Source organism: Gadus chalcogrammus, chromosome 21 (assembly GCF_026213295.1).
Source record: "Gadus chalcogrammus isolate NIFS_2021 chromosome 21, NIFS_Gcha_1.0, whole genome shotgun sequence".
NCBI lineage: Eukaryota > Metazoa > Chordata > Actinopteri > Gadiformes > Gadidae > Gadus > Gadus chalcogrammus.
Genome location: NC_079432.1, coordinates 12,032,245 through 12,050,414, shown reverse-complemented (window position 1 = coordinate 12,050,414; position 18,170 = coordinate 12,032,245). Strand labels below are relative to the sequence as shown.

The 18,170-nt window shown below is 45.9% G+C and overlaps 1 protein-coding gene and 2 pseudogenes across 1 annotated transcript in view; 2 read left to right on the top strand and 1 right to left on the bottom strand.

Annotated features, from left to right (window-relative positions):
• The window catches only part of LOC130374793 (protein EFR3 homolog B), an 89,581-nt gene that overhangs the window by 28,399 nt on the left and 43,012 nt on the right, over positions 1–18,170 (top strand). The window lies entirely within an intron of this gene.
• Positions 70–976, top strand: LOC130374957 (adenosine receptor A2a-like; annotated as a pseudogene).
• LOC130374792 (adenylate cyclase type 8-like) lies at positions 5,044–16,876 on the bottom strand (annotated as a pseudogene).

Below are 18,170 nucleotides of genomic sequence, written 5' to 3'. Positions count from 1 at the left end.
CGCCGTCCCCGCCGCCACCCCCCGTCCCCCGCGCCCTACGAGGAGCAGGCGTCCCCAAACGGCCCCTACATGGCGGCCGAGCTCATCATCGCCGCCCTCTCCGTGGTGGGCAACCTGCTGGTGTGCGCAGCCGTGGGCCTCGACCGCAAGCTGCGCACCGTCACCAACTACTTCCTGGTGTCGCTCGCCGTGGCCGACGTATGCGTGGGCGCCGTGGCCATACCGTGCGCCATCCTGACCGGCGTGGGCCTGCCGCGCGACAACCTGCCGCTGTGCCTGGTGATGCTGAGCGTGCTCATCATGCTGACGCAGAGCTCCATCTTCAGCCTGCTGGCCGTGGCCGTGGAGCGCTACGTGGCCATCTTCATGCCCTTCCGCTACCAGGCACTGATGACGCCGCGCAACGCCGTGCTGGTCATCGTCGTCACCTGGCTGCTGGCCTTCCTCATCGGCCTGGTGCCGCTGATGGGCTGGCACAAGACGCCGCCTCCGGGCTCCTCCGGCCACTGCTTCTTCGTGCTGATCATCGACATGGCCTACATGGTCTACTTCAACTTCTTCGCCTGCGTGCTGGCGCCGCTGGTGGTCATGTTCCTCATCTACGCGCGCATCTTCGCCACGGTCAAGCGGCAGCTGCGGCGCATCGAGGCCGAGCGCGGCGGCGGCGGGGGAGGGGGCGGGGCCGGTGCGGCTCGCACGGCCGCCAGTGTTAAGCAGGAGATGAAGACGGCCTCCTCGCTCTTCCTGGTCCTCTTCCTGTTCAACCGCCTGCTGGATCCCGCTGCATGTCATCAACTGCTTCCTGCTGCTCTGCCCGGGCTGCCCCGTGCCCTTCGAGCTGCTGCTCACCGCCATCATCCTGTCGCACGCCAACTCCGTCATCAACCCCTTCCTGTACGCCTGCAAGATGAAGGCCTTCCGAGACGCGTTCAAGGCGATCCTGACGTGCTGTCGGATGCCGGTGCGAGGGGAGTAGTTGGGAGTGCAGGGTGAGCCTGTGAACCAGTCTCTGGCGAGAACAGCACCGTTCTGTATACAATACTGTGTGATTAGTATACAGGTTGGTAGCAAGTAGGTAGAGGTTAAGGCCTCTTGCTCAAGGAAGACTACAGGTAGCCTGCACACACTGGGGATCAAACTCAGACTGTTTCCGCTAGGCGTCGAGCCGCATAGCGACGACACCGTCACACCCAAACAAAAAACATTTCTGCGCCCCACTTCACTCAGAGGGCATGACGAGCCACTCTGTTACTGTGAATTCTCCAATCCGTAGGTTAGTTCTCACTAGGGCTGCAGCCTCTCGCTCACCCTCAGACTTCACCGCGGGCAGCCTCTTCTTCAGGTCCTCCTTGTCCTCGGCCCGCAGTGCGTTGAAGCCCTTGAGCTGGGCGCCGCTGTACTCGGACTTGAACACCAGCTCCTCGCGGCGGCTGACGAAGCAGGCTGTGTGGTACCAGCGGTCGATCAGACCAGCTGGGGCTCTCCGCATCCACTGACTTCTTGGACACGCGGATCTGATCCTGGGGGGGGGGGGGGGGGGGGGGGGGGGCGCATGGGAAGAGGGTTAGAATAAAGCCATGTACAGAATAACCAAATGGTAACCAAATGTCATGGTAGGTAATGTGTATGCGTGATAAGAATGAATGCCATGCTCTTCAAAACAATGTACCCTATTCACAGCGGTGTCAACATAGGAAAAACACAGCTGTTGCTCATAGTGCTAATTATCTGTCTGCTACTTTTTTACATAACGTGGTCAATGTGCGTTGTTGACTCTAGTTTACTGTGCTACTGTACCTGTGCCCTGGTCATCATCATCAATCCTTTATTTAACCAGGTAGAAATTCATTGAGCTTAAAATCTCTTTTACGAGAATGACCTGACCAAGAAGGCAGCACCATGATAAAATAAACACAATCATATCAATTCCCACAAACCACACTCAGCACCAGTCAAATTACAGTACAAGATTAGGGTAGATAAAAGGCGCGGACCCATAATAAGTTTTATGAGCAACGTCAGTGTTTTTGTCCTACTTGCATGCCTCTATAAAGAAGGCATATTGGATAGAATTCTAACCATCCTTCTTCTAGCAAAGAATTTTTTCAATCAATTTTATCAACAACATTTTCAATATGTGTAGATAGAGCATTTGAGGTGGAACATTTATACTAGAGACATCTAGTATAAATGTTATCATGGGTCCGTGTGAACAGGAGCAGTAACCATGTAGTAACCTTTTCTATTTTCTGCTCGCAGCCTTTGCAGGTGCTGCGGTTAGACTTGGCATATTCCCAGCAAAGTCATTGAGCGTCTTCTCTCCTTTGGCTCCGCCTTTTTGGTCTGCTTTGCCTTTAATTAAAAAATGTCCAGCAAATTAACCACAGTGAAAACATGTCATACTTCTACACAACACATGTGAATACACAAGGAAAGAATGGGATATGTCTTTTAGATTTGGAATCAGGGAAATACAAATATTCTACACAACTAATACTAACTGATAAAACACAAAACAAAAGTTATTTAGCCAATAATTATTAACATTTATAGTCACACATCTTATTTTTGACCATAAAATAAAGCGTACCAATCAAAAACTAAACTACTGTGCGTACCTCCGGTCACTCCTCCTCGGTCTCGATGGCCTTTTGACCTTCTCCTGGTCCTCCCAGCGGAGGTCCGAGAAGCCAGCGATGTCCGCGGTGGACTGGGCCGCTGCCCGCTGCCAGAAGCAGGAGAAGTGGTGCCAGTGGGGGACCTTCCCGTCAAACATGGGCGACTGGGGACCAGAGGGAAAACAGGAGCATCATAGTTTTTACAGGAATTGGTTTATTTCATATATTTATTGTTATTTACAGTATTGTTATAGTAACTGTGCTGCTATCTAGATTGTGGTTCAAGTTTAGGCAACACTGGATGAGGAAATGCCCAATTAAAACCTTGTATTGATGGATTTGTGATGATGTTTTGTTGATGAATAAAGGCATTGATTATTTCTTAATGCATTAACCGAATGTGGTTCTAAATCGAGAAGACGATTTAAAGACTATAGTATAAAATATAGTATAAAGTTGCCATGCCTAACGTTACAATGGCGCAGCTTCGGAAAGTTACCCAAGTCAACGTCAAGACGTAGTAATCCTTTACACAGGCTTTCGTCATTTATGATCTCCGCAGCCGATATTTGTTAGCAATTTCTTTCTGACCATGTTTGCCTGTGTGTAGCAAATTAGGCGAGGCTAGGATTGATGACATTTAATTATTCTTTTGTGATCACATTCAATGGCTGTTAGCTATTTAATTGCTAACAGCGGCCTTCCATAAAAAAACAAAGCCCATAAAAATTAAATGCTGGAATAAAAAACATCCGCAAATAATGGATATCTTTAATATAAAACAACCACCCATCATTTGGAGGCACCGCATGAATGGTTTGGTTCTTAGCTAACTTAGCAGGGTCTGCTGCTGCTGCAGAAGAGTCCAGACCCAGACGGCATTACCTGCACCATGATGGCCATTCGGAGCGAATCTTTAGCAATGTTCTCCTTGCATTTCTTGCACGACGCACGGCCACTTTTAGCATATTCGGCTTTGTAAAGCTTGTCTTCGTTGAGTCTCCCATATTGATTTAATAGAGAAGAAAATACTGCCGAATTACTTCAAGGCAAGCCCAACTTTCCGGTTTGCAGAGGAACAACAATCAAAGCATCGGAAGAAGCGAGCCCTCGTGTGTACACCGACCGAAACCGCGCTACGCACAGACAGCACTAGAGGAGTTAGGAAAAGTCGCTCTGCTAGAAAATGATGACCCATGATCAGAATTGATAGATTCAGAAACTTGAATGAATCATTAAGTCCGTTTGCATGCTTGAAGAGTGAGCAATCTATTTCTAATTTAATATATTTTAGATTGTGTCTTTAGTTGTTATAATTAAATGTGAATGTAAATGTAAATTATAATAATAATTAATAAATAATTATGTGAAAATGTTAAAACCGTACTGGCAGAACACATTTTTAATAGTAAAAGAGTTTTCCATTATTTAGGTCTTGGTAGAAAGTGGGAAAAATAGTTTACTTAGGAAGGATAATAAAAGTATTTACAACAGAACTACATCCACGTATTTACAACAATGAGGTAAAGAGCATCAGATTTTCGAAACAACCTATAATTAATAGTGACTAGATAGAGATATATAACACAGTTTGTGTTTGTGATTTTGGCATTGAAGACATCTATAACCATACGTACACACTTTCTTGACAGAGAGCAAATGTTCCCTTGTAAACTACGTGTGATCATACATATCAAGGCAGAGATTAACTGGCTATTGTATAATGTTTTTGTCAATAATATTATACAATGTGAATATGTTAAACAAAGTTGATGTTTGACACAGAAAACTGTCTATTTAAAGGAAGTGAACACTGTATAAAATATACTGTGTATGCTAAATACCGTATATGCTATATAGTTTGATTATAGACTTTTGGTGGCCACTGATCAGTAATGAATGGTGACACAGTTAGAAAAACTGCACAAAATCGTACTACAGATCTCAAAAAGAGAGAAATAACAGTTAAAAAACAGTACATAATCACACATAAGCGTTGGGCAACTTTAGGTAATCAATGATTTGGAAGAGGTTGCAAAGGTTTTCTACAAGTTATCTTGAGGTATTCTTTGTTTTTGGCCTTCAAATCTACAACTCAATGTGTCTATCACTTAGGTTATATTATACTGTTGTATTATATGTTATTTGACTATTAAAAATATGTTGGACTTAGATCATTTGGGGTAAAGAGTATACTGATATGGCATAACAATATTAAAATTGCTTTAAACGTCCTTCAGCACTCAACTTAAAATGCAGCATCCCATGAACTGCCCTTCAGTAGGTAAATTGTGCTATTCCATAGAAAGTCTTGACAATACAGTTTAGGCGGAATACGAGGTAGGGAAGAGGGAAAAAAACACCATTAAACATGGTATTTTCAGATTGAGATGACCCCTGACCCTTGCACCCTGAGAGAACCCCCTCAGCAGTCAGAAAGGCAGGGCGACACAGTCAGGCTTGGATTAGGCTCCCTCTTCTTCTCCTTGTTCCTGGCCTGCACCAGCCCAAACACCACCTCGGCCAGGGTGTGTCGGGCCCCGGACCGCCTCTTGTTGAGTCTCTCTTTGCGGCTGTGGGAGTTCCTGCTCCGCATGCTGCCGATGAAGTAGGTGCGGACCTTCCCCTTGGACTCGCTCACCTGAAAGGACAGGCACACCGAGAGAGTTAGCCTCCCCTCGCCTGCAGATCCGATTTGTTTTCATTAGGTTTATAGTTATTACGTTTGGAAGGTCTAATCATGAGTAACTATTCAATTTACCATGGAGTCATATTTACAACGGTACGAACAAGAAAATAGTCGCTTGGATGTTATTTGATCCTTTTATCATTGCGTTTTTAATGTTCTGTGTGCTTGTCTTTTCCTGTTATTTTCACAGATGTGCCTTGCTACCTATGGAATTTCCCTTGTGGGACAAAACTCATAAAAACGAAATGAACACACGTAACACACATAAACTTGCACAGCACTGAAACTATGCATAAGCTCATTTAACCCCCCTCATTAATGATAATCATTTGCACAAGGCATTGCTACTGTGAACATCCAAACTCATTTCCTCCAAGTTCTTCCCTCGCATTTTCACACTATCAACTCACCCCTTGACGAAAATCTCCCCCCTCAGCTCCAGCACAAAGCCCCAGTCAGCCAGTAGTTTCTTGGTGGCCTCGGGCACTTGGATGCGGCCGTTCACCCCGGTGCTGTCCATGCGGCTGGCCAGGTTCACCGTGGTGCCCCAGATGTCGTACTGTGGCTTTGTGGCCCCGATGACCCCAGCAATCACCGGCCCATGGGCGATGCCTGGTCCAATCCGCAATGCAGCATATGGAGACAGGGTTCAACTTGAGGTCATGCGCTGAGGCAAGATGTTCATTTTTTTTGGGGAAAATTGTAAGATGATGATGAAGGCAATATGTGTGTGTGTGTGTGTGTGTGTGTCATCCACCACTTACCCACACGTAGCTGGAAGTTTTTGCCCGCGTTCCTGTTAATCTCCTTCAAGGTCTCCTGCATGGCTAGTGCGAATAGAACCAGCTCACTCAGGTGGTTCCATTCATACCTCCTCCCCTATGAGTGAGTGAGTGTGTGTGTGTGTGTGTGTGTGTGTGGTGGTGTGTGTGTGTGTGTGTGTGTGTGTGTGTGTGTGTGTGTGTGTGTTGTGTGTGTGTGTGTGTGTGTGTGTGTGTGTGTGTGTGTGTGTGTTGCAAGTGTACCAATGTGTTGTGAAACAAAAGAGAAAGACGAAAGCGAAATATATGAAAATGTTTAGGTGACCTTCAATGACGAGTCAATGCATTATTTCACTGAAGGCTGGTGATCCCACCTGTTTGTCTGGCGCCAGACCAGAGGCAGCCATGTAACAGCTGCCGATGGTCTTTATCTTCTCCACAAAGTGGAAGTAGGACTCCTCCAGCAACTAGTCAGTAGACAAACACGAGTCATGCATTTGAACAAATGAAACGAACGAGAGCAAACAAAGATGAACTTAGAACATCAGGAAGGAAACCCCATTAATGTCTATAGATGAACGATGAGTGGAGAGGGAATGGTATATGTTGAATTAGCAACAACGGGTATTTGTACTGAAATTAACACCTTATATGATCTCTAAATGTATCTCAGAACTGCCGCAATGAAGGCCTCTCTTTTACCACACACACACACACACACACACACACACACACACACACACACACACACACACACACACACACCCACACACACACACACACACACACACACACCACACACATACACACACACACACACACACACTGATACACATATGGCGAAGTCTAGCAATGCATGAGGCCATAGACCCTAGTTATAATCAGGGTCAGTTTGGTTTATCGTTGTCCGTGTCCCTCTATTGGTGATGTGACCCTGCAGTCAACCTGCTATGCAGCCCCACAGCCTGAACCACCTTCGGGGTTTGACCCCAAGGCGTTTGTTCACCTCGTCAAAGCCAGCGATGATCTCGTTCAGCAGTCGCAGGCAGTCCACCCCTTCGTGTTTGATCTCTTTTTGCTCGTAGTAGTCGTTGAAGCCAGCAATGGAGGCGAACATCACGCCCACTTCATCGTAGGACTGGGAGTAGAGCTCCTGCATGGTCCAATTAAGACCCTTGACTGAGATACATCGTGTTTGAAGCCAGCTTGAATGAGGTGTATGGGTTGTAGCTCAATGGCAATGGGGAAGGGAAGGTCATGGTTGCAGTGTTGTTTGTGTACCTTGTCATTCTTGCCTCTCTCCAAAAAATGTTGGGCCACGTGTGCTGGTAAAATGTTGTGTAGCAAACACGCATTGTGTTCACGTAACTCCCTCATGTCCTCTACTTCCTGTTGGGCTTGCAGGCGCCACAGGAAGTCCAGCCTGGCCGTGGCCTCCCACTAGAGAATGTTGAGACACAAGAAGAAGAAGAAGAAGAAGAAGAAGAAGAAGAAGAAGAAGAAGAAGAAGAAGAAGAAGAAGAAGAAGAAGAAAAAAGAAAGAAAGAAAGACTTCAACTGTGGATATACTCACATGGTTCTAGCTGTTTTATGATATAACAGTGTCATAATCATTATCACCATCATCATCAATATCATCATCATCATCATCATCATCATCATCATAATCATCATCATCATCATCATCATCATCATCATCATCATCATCATCATAAGTATATTAAGTTATATATTGAAAGTCTGTGACGTTTTTAGTAACAAATAAAAGAGAATCTTGATCAATCAAAGCAAGTTTGAAACAGAATCCAACAATACCTGCCGTCCATTGTAGGAAATTGCGACCAGAAACATGGCCATGAGAAGAATTGAGATTCCTTTTCTCCGCAGGTAGCTAGACCTGTCATTTAGAAGAGTAGGCAAGGATGGAGGGTATAAAAGTAGTCAGAAGAAGTATTATGCTATATTTGTGATTATAAGAATTGTAAGAAAATTAACCTAGACTAAAATAAATAGTTTGTGTCTTGTCAGTTGGTACTCCATTTCAACTCAACCACTCTGTCAGTTCCACTGATGTTATTCCCAAAAGGGAATTATGTTATTCCAAAACACTTAAACTGAAACTTGATTGAAACCATCGGCTGCCACTGACCTGTGCAGTGTGTCTTGGCTGAGCATGTTGAAGGCCAGGTGAATTAGACAACAGTTTGCAGCCATAGCCAGCAGCAACATTGCCAGCTTCAGCTGGGAGTTGAGACGCAGGAATACTGCGCAGTCACCATGGCGATCACCCCGCTCAACACGAAGAACTGTCCGGTCAGTCGAGCAGGAGGGAGGGAGGGAGTGGGAGAAGAATCAAAATGAATATGAACTGTGTATTTTTTCAATTATTGAGGTCGGAATACCTTTTTGATTAATATTTGACGAGTTAAAGTTATACTTCACATATTCAAAATTGGACTTGAAACAAAGATCAACCCCCAAAAACAGCAATTGTACTCCTGATGTATTACTTTTTTTTTTTTTTTTTTATGACGTAGATTGTCTCAAAATAAACATTAGTTATTCAAAAATGAGAGATTATTTTATTGTGATAGGCAATTACAGTAATAGTCCCAAAGACACATCCAAACAGGGTTCTGTTATTGTGCCTGAAGACTTACCTCTGGGTAAGTGCAAAGGCTAAGTGGTTGTTGGTTGGGGGAAGCAGGGCTGTTTCTGTCTGTGACCTCAGCCAATGCTGGCTCCTTATCCCTTATAATGCACCACATCTGAAATAACACACAAAACAAAACAAAGCAAGCAAACATAAGAAAACTCTATATCTTTTTATGTCAACTCCCTGACCTATCTCAAGTAATAAAATGCCTCCCTGTTTCAAATCGAGAATTCTCTTATAACATCTTTGCAAACTAAATTCCAACATTTGTGGGGCAGACCAACAAGCACACCACACTCTCTCACCACCATGTCGAAGGAGGCCAGGCCAAAGTGGATGGCGATGGCGGCGAGCGTGAGCAGGTTGCGGGCGCTGTTGTTCTCGTGGATCCAGCAGCAGGCCTGCTGTAGGGCCCAGGGGGCCCGGCTGAACTCCTCGGCCAGGGCCAGCAGGAGCAGCAGGAGGTAGGCCAGCAGGAAGAGGGAGAACTGGAGAACGGCTGGGTACTGCCTGCACAGCAAAGGAGTAGGAGGTGGAGCATGGAGGAAATAAATACAAACAAGATTCAATATGCAGGATGTTATTTACAAGCGAGCTACAAGTCAATTTTGGAGGGAAAAAAAGCACTGTGCTCCTCAGCCCTCCCTCTCCAAACACCGCCCAGCCTCAAAAAGCAAGGCTTGCTGAAAAAAATTAACCAGACTCTTTATTACACTGCTACAGAGTCTGAGCAATAAGCTAGATCCATGTAGTCTTAAAGCTACTGTCCATACGACAGAATGTGTTTTAGAGCCCTCTTCAAACAAAATAAATTGCATTCTGTGCCTTATCATTTTTAAATCTGCAATACATTACATTTCAACTAGCTCAGCTTTAAATGACCAAGACATAGCTGTAGTCAATGCTGATCGATCGTTATATCAATAATGTTGTACTAACCCATAACTATTTATTCTACAAATTGAAAATGCTGGGCAGCGCATACCTCTGTCTTTGTTTACTTGAATCTTACTATCGACACTCTCTCTCACCCTCCCACTCACACCACCCAGCCAGCCGAGCTACACTACTTTTTGTCACAGTTGTGCAGCATGCTAAATTGGAAGGGCTGAACCTTAAAGAGTGCGATTTTAATCATAATTTAAATAGTTTTACACACAAGGATGATTTTTTATATAAACGTTCACACACAAAGGGATGTTGTTTGGAAGTGTAGAGATAATGATAAGGGTACACTTTAATTTACTTCAACATAACTTAATATTCAGTAGTAATATTAATATTATTGTTTACAGAGATGTTGTTTGAGCATAACGGCAATTCAAAGTGCTTAACAAGTATCGATACACACAAGAACAATGAATACGCTGATTGGTCAGTGCGGCTGTCTGTCTACCTGGGGGCGGGGATAAGGGCCTGGGCAGCCATGAGGAAGAGGAGCATGATGAAGGAGCAAACCAAGTTGGAGTTGAACATTTCATCTCTCATCTGGGAGAACTGGGGGGAAGAACGAACATGAGCACGTATTGACAAAGACACAACTGAAACTCAAAGCACACAAAATATTCCCACAAAATGAACTTTTTTACAATTCAATTAATTGTTACCTAAATAGAACATTTCATACAAAAATAATAATAGTTAACAAAATAATCAAAAAATATATATAAAATAAAATAAAATAAATAAAATAAAGTAATTCATAATAATTAACAATCGTGAAAATGCCATAATGAAGCAATGAAACTCCATCACACTGGCTTCTTGTAGGCCATCTCAGGCTGATCGATAAGTACAGAATGGAGCCCCCACCGATCTCTCCACCTCCCCCCTGTAGCCTTACTGCTAGTAAGACTGCTCCAAAAATGAGGTTCATATCACACCCATCGATCTGCAAATAATTCTTTGTTCACAATCACCCGAAGTGTGTACAGTCGCATGGCGTAGCCTATTCACAGCTGGAATAGACAGAGACTCTCATTTTATAGCATTTAGCTCCATCACCCCAGTGCTTGTCTACACTGCCCAGCACTCAGCCCCCGGTGTCCAAGCCTGGTACTGCAGTGTTTTTCCCTGTCACATGACAGTCAACAGGAGTGGTATACCTCTATCTCTATGTAACAGCTCTGGCCTTACCTTGCTCTCGATGTGTGTGTCCTTGAAGACCAGCGTGAAGGGGCGATGTGCTCCTGGTGCATGCGGTCGCCGCTTCGCACCTGGATGGCGTGCTGGATGCGCCTGTTGATCTCCTTTGCGGTGGACTGGCGCGGGTTGGGCAGCTGGGCCAGGGATCCATTGGTGAAGGAGGCCAGGATCTGGAGCGAGGGTTCAGAGGCCTTCATCATGGGTTCATGTCAGAACATTAGATCCAATTGTGTTGGATGATGGAATGAAACTCTAGATGAAATTCTTGGCTGATGTGTAGAGTGAATATATTGAATTAACCGGGCCAATCCGAAGATTGACATGGAAAACATATTAGGGTAATCAAAGGGATACAAGCACCACCTTCCAAATTCATTTGTCAGTTATGGATGTCATGTTGCCTCTACTCTGTATATAAATGTATTTGAACTGACTTTGATCGATAAATCAAAGAGCTTCCCTCATATGTTCCCACAACAGCACTGCAACAAGTAAATATTTGACTGACAGGTAGTGTTACCCATTAATCAACACAGGAGCACAGTGGAAAAACAAACCCCATAATAAAGACAGTTGGACCTGAATCCATATCGAATAACTGAACACAATGCATGACTCTTTCCCATCTGCATGATGTCCTGCCTGCTACCTACACAGTTCATATCGGTGATGTTCCCAAAGGGCAGCTCAGGGTTCCACGTGCGGCTCGCCTTAGCGGTTTTGGTGCGCTCCGTTTGTTCGAGGGGGGTCCCATTTTCTTTAGGACAGACCAGGAAGGTGTCGATCTTGTGCTTTCGAAGAAACTCGCTCCTGTCCGCTCCGTGTCCCAGCTCGGTCTGGTAGACCCCGTCCAGGCAGTCCAGCGTGGCCCGGGAGATGTGATGCGTCTGGACGGGAGAGGGAGAGGAGCAGGGTGGAGGATGATGTGGTAGCATGAATAGCATGATAAAGCATACAAATACATTAACAAAACCTGGCATAAAATCACTCATTTAGTATGAGGTGGTTTTGTTGTCCAAGGCGACATACATTGAGGAATAGATACAAGACACTCAGGAGAAAGTATTGGTTGGGTATCTTGTTAAAGGATGCCAAGGTGAGTCTGTGTAGATCAGGGAGGTTGAACTCCCTTAAGGTTGTGGTTCATAATAAACCAAATCTCGTATCCATCAGACACATTATGTAATAGCAGAATATCTTGGGGGCAAAGGGCCTGGGCCGGACACCAAACACTGAGCGGGGCGGAATCACCTTCCAGAAGGCGATTTCTACATTGGTGTACATACATTTATTTCTACAGTGGCCAATAACATAAGGGGGTTATTTGAAACCTTTACAGAAACCTTTGATAAGAATGTTGGTTTCCCTTCAGGAAAAAGTATTCTACTGTGGCGCATTTGTGGCCACTGTTAGCCATGCGCATATAGATTGCTGCCTCCAGCAACATGATTGCTCAAAGCAATAGGAAGTGTCTGCTTAACTATAAGGGGCCTAGTGGCCTAGTTTAGCATCTAGAGTCCCCCCAAAGTTATTGTGGCAACTACAATGTGGGAGTGTGTGAATGATGGCTCGTTCAGGCAGCCTCACCTAGCCTAAGTCAGACTGATTGGAGCCTGGGGCTGGGTAAGGCTGCCCACCCGTTGCGCATTGAGTAATAAACGTGCACAGGGTACAGCAGCCATCACCACACACTCAGTGAGAGATCTGGGGGACCCCCGTTAAAGTCACCTAGGGGGAGCCATCTAGGTGGCGGGCAGCACGCGCAATGTTACACACAATGCTACACAGCCAGTGTAACGTGGCCTGGTGCTCCATGTTGCCATGCAAGAGATCTCACTCTGAGTGTGTGTGGTGATGGCTGGTTTAACCTGTGCACGTTGATCTCTCAATCCAAATGCCCCAGGTGTGCAGCAAAACCCATTCCCAGAGTCCAATCAGTCTGACTGAGTGTAAGTCTGACACCCCACATACAACTATGAATATAAAAACTAATTATGCCGTTTTTTCTCCTCAGATTTTTGTATGCCTACTCTGATGTTGTTGTACGCAGGGCTGGAGTTGAGACTACCTTGCTGGAGTCCAAATCAACTCATTGGTGAATCAAGTCCGATCCAAGGCCGAGACCATTAACCTTTACAGCTGTGGTTGTCCTCAGCCACGCAATTTCAACCTGATGAACATTTGCTTCAAATAATTTAAATCCTCAACATATTAAATGGAATCACTGAATGAAATATCACTACACTCAAACTATACTGCATAACATCAATCTACAGAACACAGCAATAGGAGTCATCTTTCACAGTGACCAACTTGTTACGGACACAAGGCCCGGCCCTCCGGTGCCTAACCCACCCAGGGATGCCTCCAGCCTCCAGCATGTTGGCGATGCCCACGTCCCAGGACCAGACGTCAAACTGCCACTTCTGCAGGCCCAGCACCCCGCACAGCACCGAGCCCGAGTGGATCCCGATCCGCATGTCCACGTCGTGTTTGAGCTGCTGCTTCACGAGCCTGAGCGGGAAAATTGAGGAATACGTGTGTTGATTAAGAGACAAAGGGTGACGTCCCAACTTTTTAAATTTCCTTTAAGCATGTGTCTGAGGCGAAGTGTTACCAGGCTACAGAAATAAAGATAAGAGCCATCAGCAGCTAAGAAAGATGCTAAGAGATGATGTTTCATTTGTTATCTTTACAACACTATTGCTAACCATCACTTCGGCAAATAGATAGACATGCACAGACGATTCAGATCCTGTTCTTTCATATGTTCAAGACAAATTAGGTGGAGTTAAAGAGGATGACCATGACTTCTCGTCATGGTTCTGGATGTAGCCGATGGGAGAGGGCCTTACCGGATGGTGCTGATCATGGCCAGGCCCATTTCCACGCAGTAGCGGGCGTGGCCACGCTGGGCTCAGGCACCCCGGACACACAGTAGTAACAGTCTCCCAGGATCTTTATCCTCATACAATGGTTTTCCTGTTCAAAGATACAAAGAAACCAGCAAAGCATTGATAAGGCTGATCTGGTGAGGCCTAAATGTAATTTTTAATTTGTTGAAATGAACTGATTACATTTGAGTGCGGTATCTAATAGGAAACCATTTTCTTATGTTGAAGTTCTCTCACTTTTTTTATAAACATATTTAAGCATGCCTTCAATTAACTGGATTCCCGATTTTTTTATATCCTTATTTTATAATCATATTATAAGCTTGTTGCCCACTTAATTAAAAGGACCTCAACTGGTCTTCCCATAACTAAGCTATGCAACCCGATGTAAAGAGCCGTATCCATACCTCTGCCAGCCGATCGAAGCGGCCAAACAGTTCATTGAGTACTTTGACCAGCTCCTGAGCAGAGAGGTTCATGGATAACAGGGTGAAGCCCTTGATATCAGCAAAAAGGATACTGCGGAGAACAGAGACTTCATTAATGTGAGTGTGTGTGTATGTGTGTGTCTGTGTGTATGTGCGTGTGTGTGATTGTGCGTGTGTGTGTTTTGTGTGTTTGAATGAATGTGCGTGTATTCACAGAGAGAGAGAGAGGAGAGAGAGAGAGAGAGAGAGAGAGAGAGAGAGAGAGAGAGAGAGAGAGAGAGAGAGAGACAGAGAGAGAGACGAGGACAGAGAGAGAGAGGAGAGAGAGAGAAAAATAATGTGCATGTGTGTTTGTATGTGTGTGTTTATGCACATGTGCGTACAGTGGTATGAGTAAGTGTTTGTGCACGTGTGTGTCCATCAGTGTGTATAACCGTGTGCTACTGTGTGCTACTGTGTGTGCGTGTTTGTGCATGTGTGTGTGGTCGTTTTTGAGCGTGGATTCGTTTGTTTGTTTGTCGTGTGTGTAAATATACTGACATCTTTGTACTGGTGGATATAGATCTTTGTGTGAAATTCCTGTGTAGTGAGCTTCAGCCTCTAAAGTGCTCATATCAGCTATCATCTCCAAGGCAACAAAGGAAGGCAAGGCAGGTGGACAGCACCAGAGCTCCTGGTTCAGATCAGACAGAACATACAGCGACTGAATGTCCAAGTCGGTAAGTGATAGATAATCATGGACCTATTATTAGGTAGGTCCCCAGGCGGGGCCTCCCACCTACCTGTCTCTGGTTCTCGGTCTCCAGGCGGAGGCGGGCCTCGATGCAACGACGGGTCTCAGAAAAACCTGCCGTGGGAACGGTCTGTCAGATAGTGGATGAATAAGCCTGCTGTGTTCATCCCAAAGTAAAGCAGGCCTTTGGCAAACACCTGTGTGGGATAACAATAAAAACACAGTCGCTAATCCATAACAGTACTCCGTCTGAATGATGAACAACTGATCTAGATGGGATCCAAAGTTCAATTTCTGTATGTCACCAGAATAAATCTGTGTGCAGACCTTTTGCCTTTCGCCACCTGCTGCAGGAGGGGATCTAAAGTCTCAGTTATGGTTCCATGTCGACGCGACGCAATGACCACGCAGACGCTTCGACGCAGTCGTGCACCTGATTTGGTTCTGCGTCAGGTTTTAGTGAGCGGACCAATCACAGCCCTTGCTGCTGCGGCGCCTCGACAAGGTTAACATTTTCTGGGAGGCTCCGTCAGGCCCTTGGACGTAATGGTTCCGTAGACCCCTTGGTTGCGTCAACGTGGAACCATAACGAAGCCTTCAGAGTAGAGTAGAACTAAATCAAAAGACGACACGGAGCACCACTGTCCCTCCAGAGGACCCCCACCTGTCTCAGAAGCAGGGCGTCGTGGTAGCAGTGCACCGCCTCCGCCCCCAGGTGCAGTGCCGACGTCAGGGCGCCGGCGCACATGGCCCACAGCAGGGGCAGCGGCAGCAGAGTGTACGTGGCGAACAGCGTGAGAGCACATACCCCGAGGGGTCCCGCTCCAGCCCGTACCCCAGCCCCCCCAGCCCCTGCGTGGTCTGGGACAGCCAGCTGGCAGGCCGGCGTCGTAACGGAGCCACCGCGGCGATATGGAGGCCTTGCAGGTCATCACCACCACGCACAGGGTCACGGCGAGCGCCATGAAGAGGGCCGTGAGCCACCCGCGCAGGTGGTCCGGCGGCCTCCGGCGCCACAGCGCAGGTACAGCACCAGGATGTGGAGCTTGGCCACGGCGTCGATGACGTTGGCGACGGCCAGCGAGCTGCGGCGCTGGGGGACAGGGTGCTGCTGGTACAGCTTCTCCAGGTCCCCGGACTTGAAGGTGTGCCTCAGGGTCGGGATGAAGACGCTGCGCACCGCGTGCCCCAGCGCACAAAGAAGTCTGCATCGCTGACGTAGCCGCCGCCAGCGGGCTGGCGTGCGGGCTGGAGGAGCTCTGGGGGACGGGGAACACGCGGACCGCGGAGGAGCGCCGCTTGGAGCCGCGCGAGGCCTTGTCGCGGATCTGCCGGTGATGGCCTCGATGTAGGCGGTCGGTCACGAACATCTTGGGCGCGGGCTCCACGCCCACCGCAGAGCGGGAGCACGTGCTCACTAACGGCCTCAGAGGGCGACAGTCCAATGACGTTTTCAAAAGCAGCTACATGACTGGAACACTTTCTCGAGAATACAGCGCCCATCCGGGGTGCAATCCGTTCAGGGATTTTTCTTTTTAAATGGTTTTATTCAGATCTTTCCAAATATATAGCTACTATATATTTACTACTATAGCTATAACAATGAGCCACTAGAGGCTGCTCATTGGAAAACATGTGAGTGCAGGTTTAAGCTGTAGAGTCATACATTTACAAATCGGACACAGACACACCAAACAGGAATCACAGGGCTTGATATTTTCCCTAAATGGTTTAAAGTGAGGTCTGTGGCTGTCCATCTATTTATGTGAGGTTGTGTTTGTTGTTGTTTTTATTTACCTGGACATTAAGCTCCTTCTGGATGATGATGTGTTTCACAGCTTTTTGCACCATCATCTTTTCCGCCGAAGCCCTGGGGACAGCGGGATGATATGGCAGGTCGGCTCGCAAAGCTCCATGGGGGAGACCATCTTAGTCTCTGCAAAGGTCACCATGATGATGACCTTTAGCTGACCCTTCAATGCTGTAGGTCTTAGCTCAGAAGATCAAGTAGGCTGAGAAGAAAAAGGGGAGACATTATCATTGTATGTAGCATACCAACATAGGTACATATATCGTATATTAATACATTTGCTAAATTAACACCCTAAAAGACATGGCATTAGACAGCAGTTCTTTATGTTTTTTGCAATTGACAAGCTATGTAGCAGAGTGCACAATGTATTACAGATTAGGTTAACGAAAAGGACCATTAAAGAGGAAAGAACATTAATGATGAACATACATTGGAGTTCATTTTTTAAATGCTTTGATGTTATTTATATGGACCTTTTTTACCCTTATACCTCAACTCTATACAACTCATTTTCAACTCTATACATAAATCCTGTCCCCAACACTGGCATAAATAATAACAATACATAGCAAATACATACAAATTTAATTGTAGAACTTGTACATGTCAGTGTATCTGGGGCCGATCCACGTGCCTACTGCCTACACAACAAGCCTTGGGGGCTTTTGCTTGCAACTGAGCGGGGTTGCAGGTCAACCCCTGAGCTGTCTAATTCTCAGAGATAAACTTTCTGGCCTTCTGGCTGTATTAACGTTGGCCCTTTCAACAACCCCCCCCCCCCCCCCCCCCCCGCTCCCCCCTGACACACACTCATGTACTCCACTGTCCCACGACTAGTACATATGTGTTCACAAATGCACAACCAAGTTTAAGTTTAAGTGAATAATGGAAAGTCATCCACACATGTTCCACGTTTGACCAGCCATGGTGATCAGGAGAATAGCTGCTGGTATTTTTTCTGCCTGGCTAGTGAGTGCACTTGGAGTATCTAAATAGTTGTATTTAGATGTTGATGATGACTCAAAGTTCTTGACAGGACTTGCTGTTAGTTGTCTATTTGATGCAAGGCAGATGGCTAACTACCGCAACATAAACCTATTAGATGTAAAGATGTATTCGCAACAAGTCAGCTATTCGCAATGTATTGTCCTTGCACAATCAAAAAAAAGGGCCATGAAACATGGGATCATCCAATTGAATAATTGATGGAGCATAAAATACATTGATTACAATAAAATATCCTCATGCTGTCATACATTGTAGCTGCAAGAGACAAGAAACAATAACAAAAACAAACCTGCATTCTGTACACCACGTGTTTCCACTGCTTATTTCCGAATGCCAGATGAAATAGTGGATATCTATCTTGAAAAGTAACCTGTGCATAATCCACTTCTCCTGAATCCCTTCATGATGAATAAGATACATTTATT